Source organism: Pteropus alecto, unplaced genomic scaffold (assembly GCF_000325575.1).
Source record: "Pteropus alecto unplaced genomic scaffold, ASM32557v1 scaffold71, whole genome shotgun sequence".
Taxonomy (NCBI): Eukaryota; Metazoa; Chordata; class Mammalia; order Chiroptera; family Pteropodidae; genus Pteropus; species Pteropus alecto.
Window position 1 is genome coordinate 20,062,339 of NW_006433024.1, and position 7,795 is coordinate 20,070,133.

The following is a 7,795-nucleotide window of genomic DNA, read 5'->3' on the forward strand; positions in this document are numbered from 1 at the left end:
TGTTCTAATTATCTGAGACTCATGGGCTCACTCTGGTGGTCCCAGCCTGAGGCCAGCATTTCTCAAAGCGGGTCACAGTGGACCTTCATCAGAGTCATTTGCAGGGCTGGAAAATCCTGCAGGTTTGGGGCTCACTGAGACTCACTGAATTAGAAGCGCTGAGAGGGAAGCTGGGAATCCGGACTCTAACAGGGTCCCAAGAAGGTTCCTTTGCTCACTGAAGTTCTGGAACCCTGCCCCAGGGTCCCCAGAAAGTAACAACAGAGACTCTTAAGCTACAATTAAAGTTTCAAAAGGCCCAACGGAAACCTCACCTTTACCCTTGATTTGGGCACTCAGGCAATTACGTAATAAACGTTGTCTGGTAGGCAGAGACGGTCCAAGTAAGGGGCCCTCTGAAGGAACACAGTACATGCAAGGAATACTTCCTAGTGCAAAGGTCAGCACTCCTGGGCAATTTGGACCTCATTTCTGGATAGCTGTTCACAAATGCATTACTTTACCCCTTTTCGTCTCTTCAATGGGCCACCCAGGCCATCTGCAATTTATGCCTCTTTAGCATGACTCTCTGCTCCTTAAAAGAATACAATGTCACTTGCATATCTGGAGATAACTCTGGACCCTCCCTTCTGTAGCCTGTTAGGCACCCAACACATAATAGGTCTCAATTAATATTTGATTAAATGACCAATAAAAGATAACTTTTAATGTGTTTTTTATGTACCAGGCACTGAGCTGAGTACTTAATCTACATTATTTCATTTAATCTTCACCTTAGCTCTGACCAGGAGGCCACTATAGTATGATCTTCATTTAGCACATGAGGAGATTCTGACTCAAAAACACTAAGTCCCTCCTCCACAGGCAGTCATAGTAGAGTCAGGACCCAAACCTACCTGCGTATGACTCCAAGGACTGAACTCTTACAACTATACCATACCACCTCTGAGGAACAAGGCTGTTAATGAAAGCTTTGATTAAGACCCATGGTGGCAGAGAGACTTTTCCGACTGCTCTTATCCATCTTTCTGTCTTCCATCATCCACCTTTCATCTTCATTCATCATCCATCATCCATCATCCATCCTTCATCCATTCATCATCTAACCATTATCCATCCATCCATCCATCCCTCATCCAGCCAGCAATGATTCATTCATCTAAATCTCTCATTTCTTCCCTTTCAAACCAGCTCCCAAACTGGAACCAAAGTCCTACCCACACATCCCTATTTTTACTCAGTTTTTTTGGTGTCACTAATACCTTTATGTCACCAGGACAAAAATAAAATAATATTCAAAACAACCCCCCCACACACACACAAAATCAAGTCTTAAGTGTCATTCAGTTGACCTTATCTCCTTAGCGCAGAAACCCCAGCTGAAGCCAGGGCTCCCCCAGGGGAACAGAAGTAAGATCGAGACAGAGAAGGAAGATGAGGAATTAAGAAAGCAAGAGCTGAGAAGAAACTTTCTCAGGAAATCACAGACCACTGGGCAAGGGCTCCTGAAGGCCAGCCTCCTGCAGACTGTTCCGAGATAGAGACTAAGGGCCCAGAGCAGGGAGCTCCAGGTCTCGTGGTTCTCGTTACTCTCTACCTTGTTTCCTAGTTATTAAGGCTTTGGCTATTCCTTTCATTGCAAAGATAAATCTGACAGGACCTGAGTTTCATTCATTCCACAGTACCTAGCAATGTGCCTGGAATATAAAATCTCTCTCTATATCTATATCTATATCTCTCTATATATCTCTCTCTATATCTCTCTCTATATCTCTCTCTATATCTCTCTCTATATCTATATCTAATCTATATCTATATCTATACTATCTATCTATATCTATCTATATATATATCTATCTCTATAACATCTATCTATATCTATATCTATATCTATGTATAGATATAGATATAGATATAGGTATATATATGTGTGTATGTGTGTGTATATATATGTGTGTGTATGTATATACACACACATATATATATGAGTGGGAGATGGATGGAGGGTTCAGTAGGTGGGGGGAAGGACAATTGGAAAGGTGAACGAGTGGATGATTTAGATTGACGTGTGAATAAATTGGTGGATGGTTAGTAGTATGAGAGGAGGAAAGAGTATATGGAAAGATGGATGGAGAGAAGGACTCATACTTTGAAACTCTATTTCCTTTACCAATCCCATCTCAAATAGCAAATCCTATCAACCCCAGTAGGGTGGCTATTATCAAAAAACAGAAAATTACAAGTGTTGGCAAGGATGTGGAGAAATTGGAATCCTTGTGTACTGTTGATGAGAATGTAAAATGGTGCAGCCACTATAGAAAAAAGTATGGTGGTTCCTCAAAATACTACATAAAATTACCATATGATCCAGAAATTCCACTTCTGGGTATATTCTGAAAAGAACTGAAAGCAGGGTCTCAAAGAGATATGTATACACCCATGTACACCCATGTTCACAACAGCATTATTTAGAATAGCCAAAGGTTACCCAGCTGTCCATTGACAGATGAATAGGTAAACAAAATGTAGTATATACACACACTCAAATATTATTCAGCCTTAAAAAGGAAGAAAATTCTGACACATGCTGCAACATGGCTGAACCTTGAGGACATTACACTAAGTGAAATAAGCCAGTCACAAAGAGCAATACTGTATGATTTCACTCATATGAGGTACATAATGTAGTGAAATTTATAAAAACAAAAAGTGGGACGGTGGTTGCCAGGGGCTGAGGGGAGGGGGCAGTAGGAAGTTGTTGTTTAATGGGTACAGAGTTTCAGTCTTGCAAGATGGAAGAGCTATGGAGACGGGTGACAGTGATGGTTATATAACAGCGTGAGTATACTTAATGCCACTGAACTGAATACTTGGCTAAGATGGTAAATTTTATATTATGTGTATCTTACCACAATTAATAATGACAATAATAAACAGCAAATTCTATGAGCCCTGCCTTCAAAAAATATCCTGAATCTGTCCACTTCTCTCTGTCTCTGTTGCCACCACCACTAAGACACTGTCATTTGACTGTCCTTTCTCTGTCTTCCTATTCTTGCTTCCCCTCCATCTGTTCTCCAACAAAGCAGCCAAAGTAACCTTTTAAAAGCTTATTCCAGAGTCAAAACAAAAGTAAATAAACAGAAAAAATAAACAAGCAAAAAAATAGGTTACACTAAAAAAAGTGGACATGGAAAGGCATCAGGCTTCATAAGAAAAATTCTAGTAACCAGAAGACAGTAGAGAATTACTTTCAAATTTCTAAGAGAAAAAAAAAAAACGATTTTCAACCCAGATTTTTACACACAGCCAAGCTACTATTAACCAAGTGAGAGCATAGATTAAAGACATGAATAAGGTAAAACAACCACAAAGCCTTACCCCCCACACATCCTTTCTTAGGAGACTGTACTGATAAGAATAACAAATCCTTATGTAACATTCACTGTCCTAAGCGTTTTACCGGCAGTAACTGACTTCAGCAATTCTATGAAGTAGGTATCATTATGAGAAAGCTGAGGCACAGAGAGGTAAAATATCTTGCCCATGGTCACCCCAGAGAGTAATGGGGAGTCGGTGCGAACCCTAGCAGCCTGGTTCCAGAGTGAGGGCTCTTATGTCCTTGCAACACTGCCGCTCAAAAACTCAGGGACAAGAAAGTGTTGGTACCAAAAGAACTCCTCGTGGCTCAGTTGTAACGTTCGCCTGGTCATAATAATGGAAAATTTGGATACTGATTCGACAAAAATTACTATACAGAGAAAGGCAGACACTGGATGAGTTCACTTATATGTGGAATCTTCAAAAAGAAAACACACACACACACACAAAAGAAACCAAACTCGTAGAAACAGTGATCAGAATGGTGGTTACCAGAGGCAGGGGGCGGGGAGAACTGGGTGAAGGGGGTGGAAAGACGCAGACTTCCAGCTGTGAGGTAAATCAGTCCTGGGGCGTGATGTGCAGCACGGCGATGGCAGTCCGACTGCTGTGTGCTACATGTGAAAGGCGCTGGGAGAGGGGATCCTAAAAGTTCTCATCACAAGGAGAAAGAATGTTTTGTAACTGCGTGAAGTGATGGATGTTAACTAGACTTGTGGCAATCATTTCTCAGTGTATACATGTGTGACGTCATCGTGCCGTACACCTTACATTTATATGGCACTGTGTGTTGATTATATCAATAACGCTAGAACCCAAGAAAAAGGCTACTATATAATTATCTTGGTATATGTGGAGAAGTGTGTGTGTGTGTGTGTGTGTGTGTGCGCGCTACGATGACTAGAGACTCAAATTCTCACGGTTCATAGTACAAATGAATAGATAATGTCTCAAATTTAAAAATCAAGCTGGATTCATCTTTACCTAGCAGATAGAAGGTACACAATAAATGTTTGTACATGAATAAATGAATGATTTCCTAGGTCTCTATTTCAAATCTGCATGCATTCAGTTACATAGTACTGTAACAGGAAGATTTGGAAAATAAATTTCAATCTATCTTTAATATGCTATGTATGTCATGGAGAAAAGTCTGTAAGTTTAAGTAAAAAATAGCTAAGAGTAGAACAGCGTGATACCACAGTTCCATTTTTGAATGAGTAGATTATGTACATGTTTACAAACATCCAGGATTATATATGTAGAATAAAATGTCTGCGAGGATAAACTAAGGTGCTAGTAGTGGACAGTGAGGTTTGGCAGTGAGGGAAATATTTGACTTGATATATTGTTGTATTTTTAACTTTTTTGCGACGAGTATTTGTTATTTTAAAAATTAACAAAAATTAACATGTATTTAGATTTTCACCACATCGCCACACACACAGAAGCGTGCATGCACGCACACACACACACACACACACACACACACACACAGAAAATTATTTAGATCATGTCATTTCCCTGCTCAAAACCGTCCAATGGCTTCCATTGGTTGTAGGATAAAATCAAACTCCTGCCATGGCCTCCAGGACCCGTATGGCCTGCCCTCTGCGGACACCCCACTTCATTTCACCTCCACTCCCCCGTCTCTCACGCTCACCACCACCCTGGCCCTCTGCCAAGGTCACTCTTGCTTTTGTGCTTATTCTCTGCCTAGGACCCCTTGCCCCCACCTGCCTTTGCACACATGTTCCTCCTCTTCTCTCAGATTTCCACTCAACTGCCACCTCCTCAGAGACCCTCCCTGATCACCTAAATTACGGTAACCCCTCACATAGACACGTCACATTACATTGCTCTGCTTTTTCTAGGACTTACGATTACATGTCTGCTTATTTGATTGTTCACTGTCTCTCTCACTGGAATGTAAGCTCCAAGACAGTGGCTTTGTCTGTCTTGTTCACCCTGGAACCTCCAGTGCCTAGAACAGTGTCTGGTACATGGCATATAACCAGAGGCTATTTGGCAGATGAGTGCACAAGCAGACTGAACAATGAGTGTTGGATGGATAAGTGGGTGGACGGCTGGTTGACTGTCAGCTAAGTCAATTAAAATGACCCAACTGATCTGGCACAGAGCCCTCTGTGCTCCTCCTGCTCTTCCAGCTGCTTCATCTTCCTTGCCTGGGGGGCTGCAGTAAAGTTAACATTCCATGTCCTGAAAATTTACCCGGCTTGGTACTTAGCATATTACCTCATACACTACGTGCATTGCCTCATATAATTGTCACAACTCTATGTGGCAAGTATTTTCATGCTTTCAGTTTTATAGATGAGGAAACGGGCTCAGAGAGGTTGTCACTTGCTCTAAGGTTACACACAGCCTAGTGATGGAGCCAAGACTAGACCCAGGCCCCGCCCCTGTGTCTTTTCATTAAGCCTCACTGCCTAAAACTACAGATGCAGAGGACATGCAGGAAGTGGTGGAAGGATTTGGGGGTATCTCTACCCTTGAGCCTTCAGCGAATTTCCCCCCCCCCGACCCCCCACAGTACTAGGAAGGGGCAGAACGGATACCCAGATCGCGAGTGATGGGGAGGCGGTATGGGAGGAAAAGGGGCTGGGATTCGTGGGGACACCAGAGAAGTCTCTATAGGAACTGGGGATTCGTGACCCAAGTGGGGTGCTCAGGTACCCAATCAGGAGTCACTCCTAGAACCCTGTTGCAAACAGCACTGAGACAGGAAAGTCTTTCTCTAAAGTGCTCACTCCATCAGCCGGCTCCAGGTATAGCTCATTTCTAGATGTACGAACAGCAGCCCCGTATTACAGAAAGGAAAACTGAATCTTCAGTAGATCCAGAGGAAATGTACTCAAACCCAGTGAAACTGAAAGGGGGTCAGGCTCAAGGCTAAAGGATCCCTAAAGCTGAAAGCAGTCCCAGGCAGCCCTGAGCTTCCCGGAACTCAAGCCGTCCTGCTGCCTGGAGCCACCAGGGGGCGCCAGTCCTCAGGCCCAGAGGGCTTGACTGCGCAGGTCCTGACGGCTAGGTGTGCGTGGTGGTCTCTGGGTCATGGAGACTCGTCCTTGATGCTGGCTGGGGTAGCTGGGGATAGAGTTAGATGAGGGAGACTTTCTCTCTCAATTGTCTGGCTTTACCACAGACAGGATGCGTTTCTTATAGAATTATAAATAAGCTTAAAAGGATGAAAAAGAGGATATTTTAAAGCCTTTCTAGCCCTGGGTTTCTGAAAGAAGCCTGTGTGTTCCCTGATGTGGCCTTGAGGTGTCTCCACCACCTCTTCCCAAGACATGGCTTCCAGATATGTTCTTCATAATAGGTGTCAGGCATGAGCTCCAGGTGAAGCTGTTCACAGGTTTGACATCGCAGCGTGAGAGCCCTAAGTAAGGACTCGCTGCATGTCGCACCCCTGGGTGTGGCCATCAGCTTGAGACTGCCATAGACATGCCTGCAGAATGGAGCTACAGGTGTGATTGGCCCCCAGGTGTCGTGTTCAAGTATGAAACTTTCCTCAGCTGTGGGAACCAGCGTGCCTTTCCCTCTGGGGCTGCAGACACCCTAGTGTCTGGCCTGCCCAGATCTTGGAACCCCTGGAGAATGCCTCAGTGAGTACCTCACCTTTGGTTCAGGGGTATCCCCATCAATATGCCAAGGTCCACTTCAAGTGACCTCTCACAGCCCCCTGCCCAGGTCCCTGGTACCTAACAATTCTCTCTCCTCCCCTGAATCTGCTCCAGGATGGAGGCTGGGCCTTGGGGTGGACAGTTAGACCCAGACAGAAGGCTCCCCCAGCCCAGGCCCCATTCTCACCCCAACCCTGACAAACTGGGGTTTCAGCCCCTGCTGAATGAGGGGGTCCTCAGAGCCTTTGCTTTAGCCTAGCAGTTCTCAAATTGGAGTTATTCTGCGTGTACTCCTCACCAAGGGACGTTTGGCCATGTGTGGAGACATTTTTGGTTGTCGTGACTAGTGGTCTGACTGTCATCTAGTGAGTAGAAGCCAGGGACACTGCTAAATATCCCACAGTGTACAGAAGAGGTCTCATAACAGAATTATCTGGTCTCAAGTGTCAGTAGAGGTTGAGAAATGCTTCTAGCTATACACAGCAGGGAGCAGGGCTGTACCAACAGTTCAGGATAAGGGGGTGACAAAAACAGAGAGGAGGAATTAGGGGAGGGGGGAAAGGAAAAAGCACTTGACCTGGAGCAGACAGACCTGGGTTCCCCTGACTAGATGTATGACATTGTCCAAATTACTTCATTCTCTAAGTCTGTTTCCTCATTTGTAAAAAGGCCACGAGCATTGGACAAGAAAGTAAACATGGAAGAAGCCGACTCGTGCCTTGGCACAGCAAAGATGCTCAGTAAATGCAGGCTGGGGTATGGGGTGT

General features: G+C 44.2%; 1 protein-coding gene across 1 annotated transcript in view; it reads right to left on the reverse strand.

The window, feature by feature from the left end:
• SPI1 (Spi-1 proto-oncogene) overlaps window positions 1–7,795 on the reverse strand; it is a 15,741-nt gene that overhangs the window by 4,760 nt on the left and 3,186 nt on the right. The gene's annotated exons all lie outside the window — the stretch shown is intronic.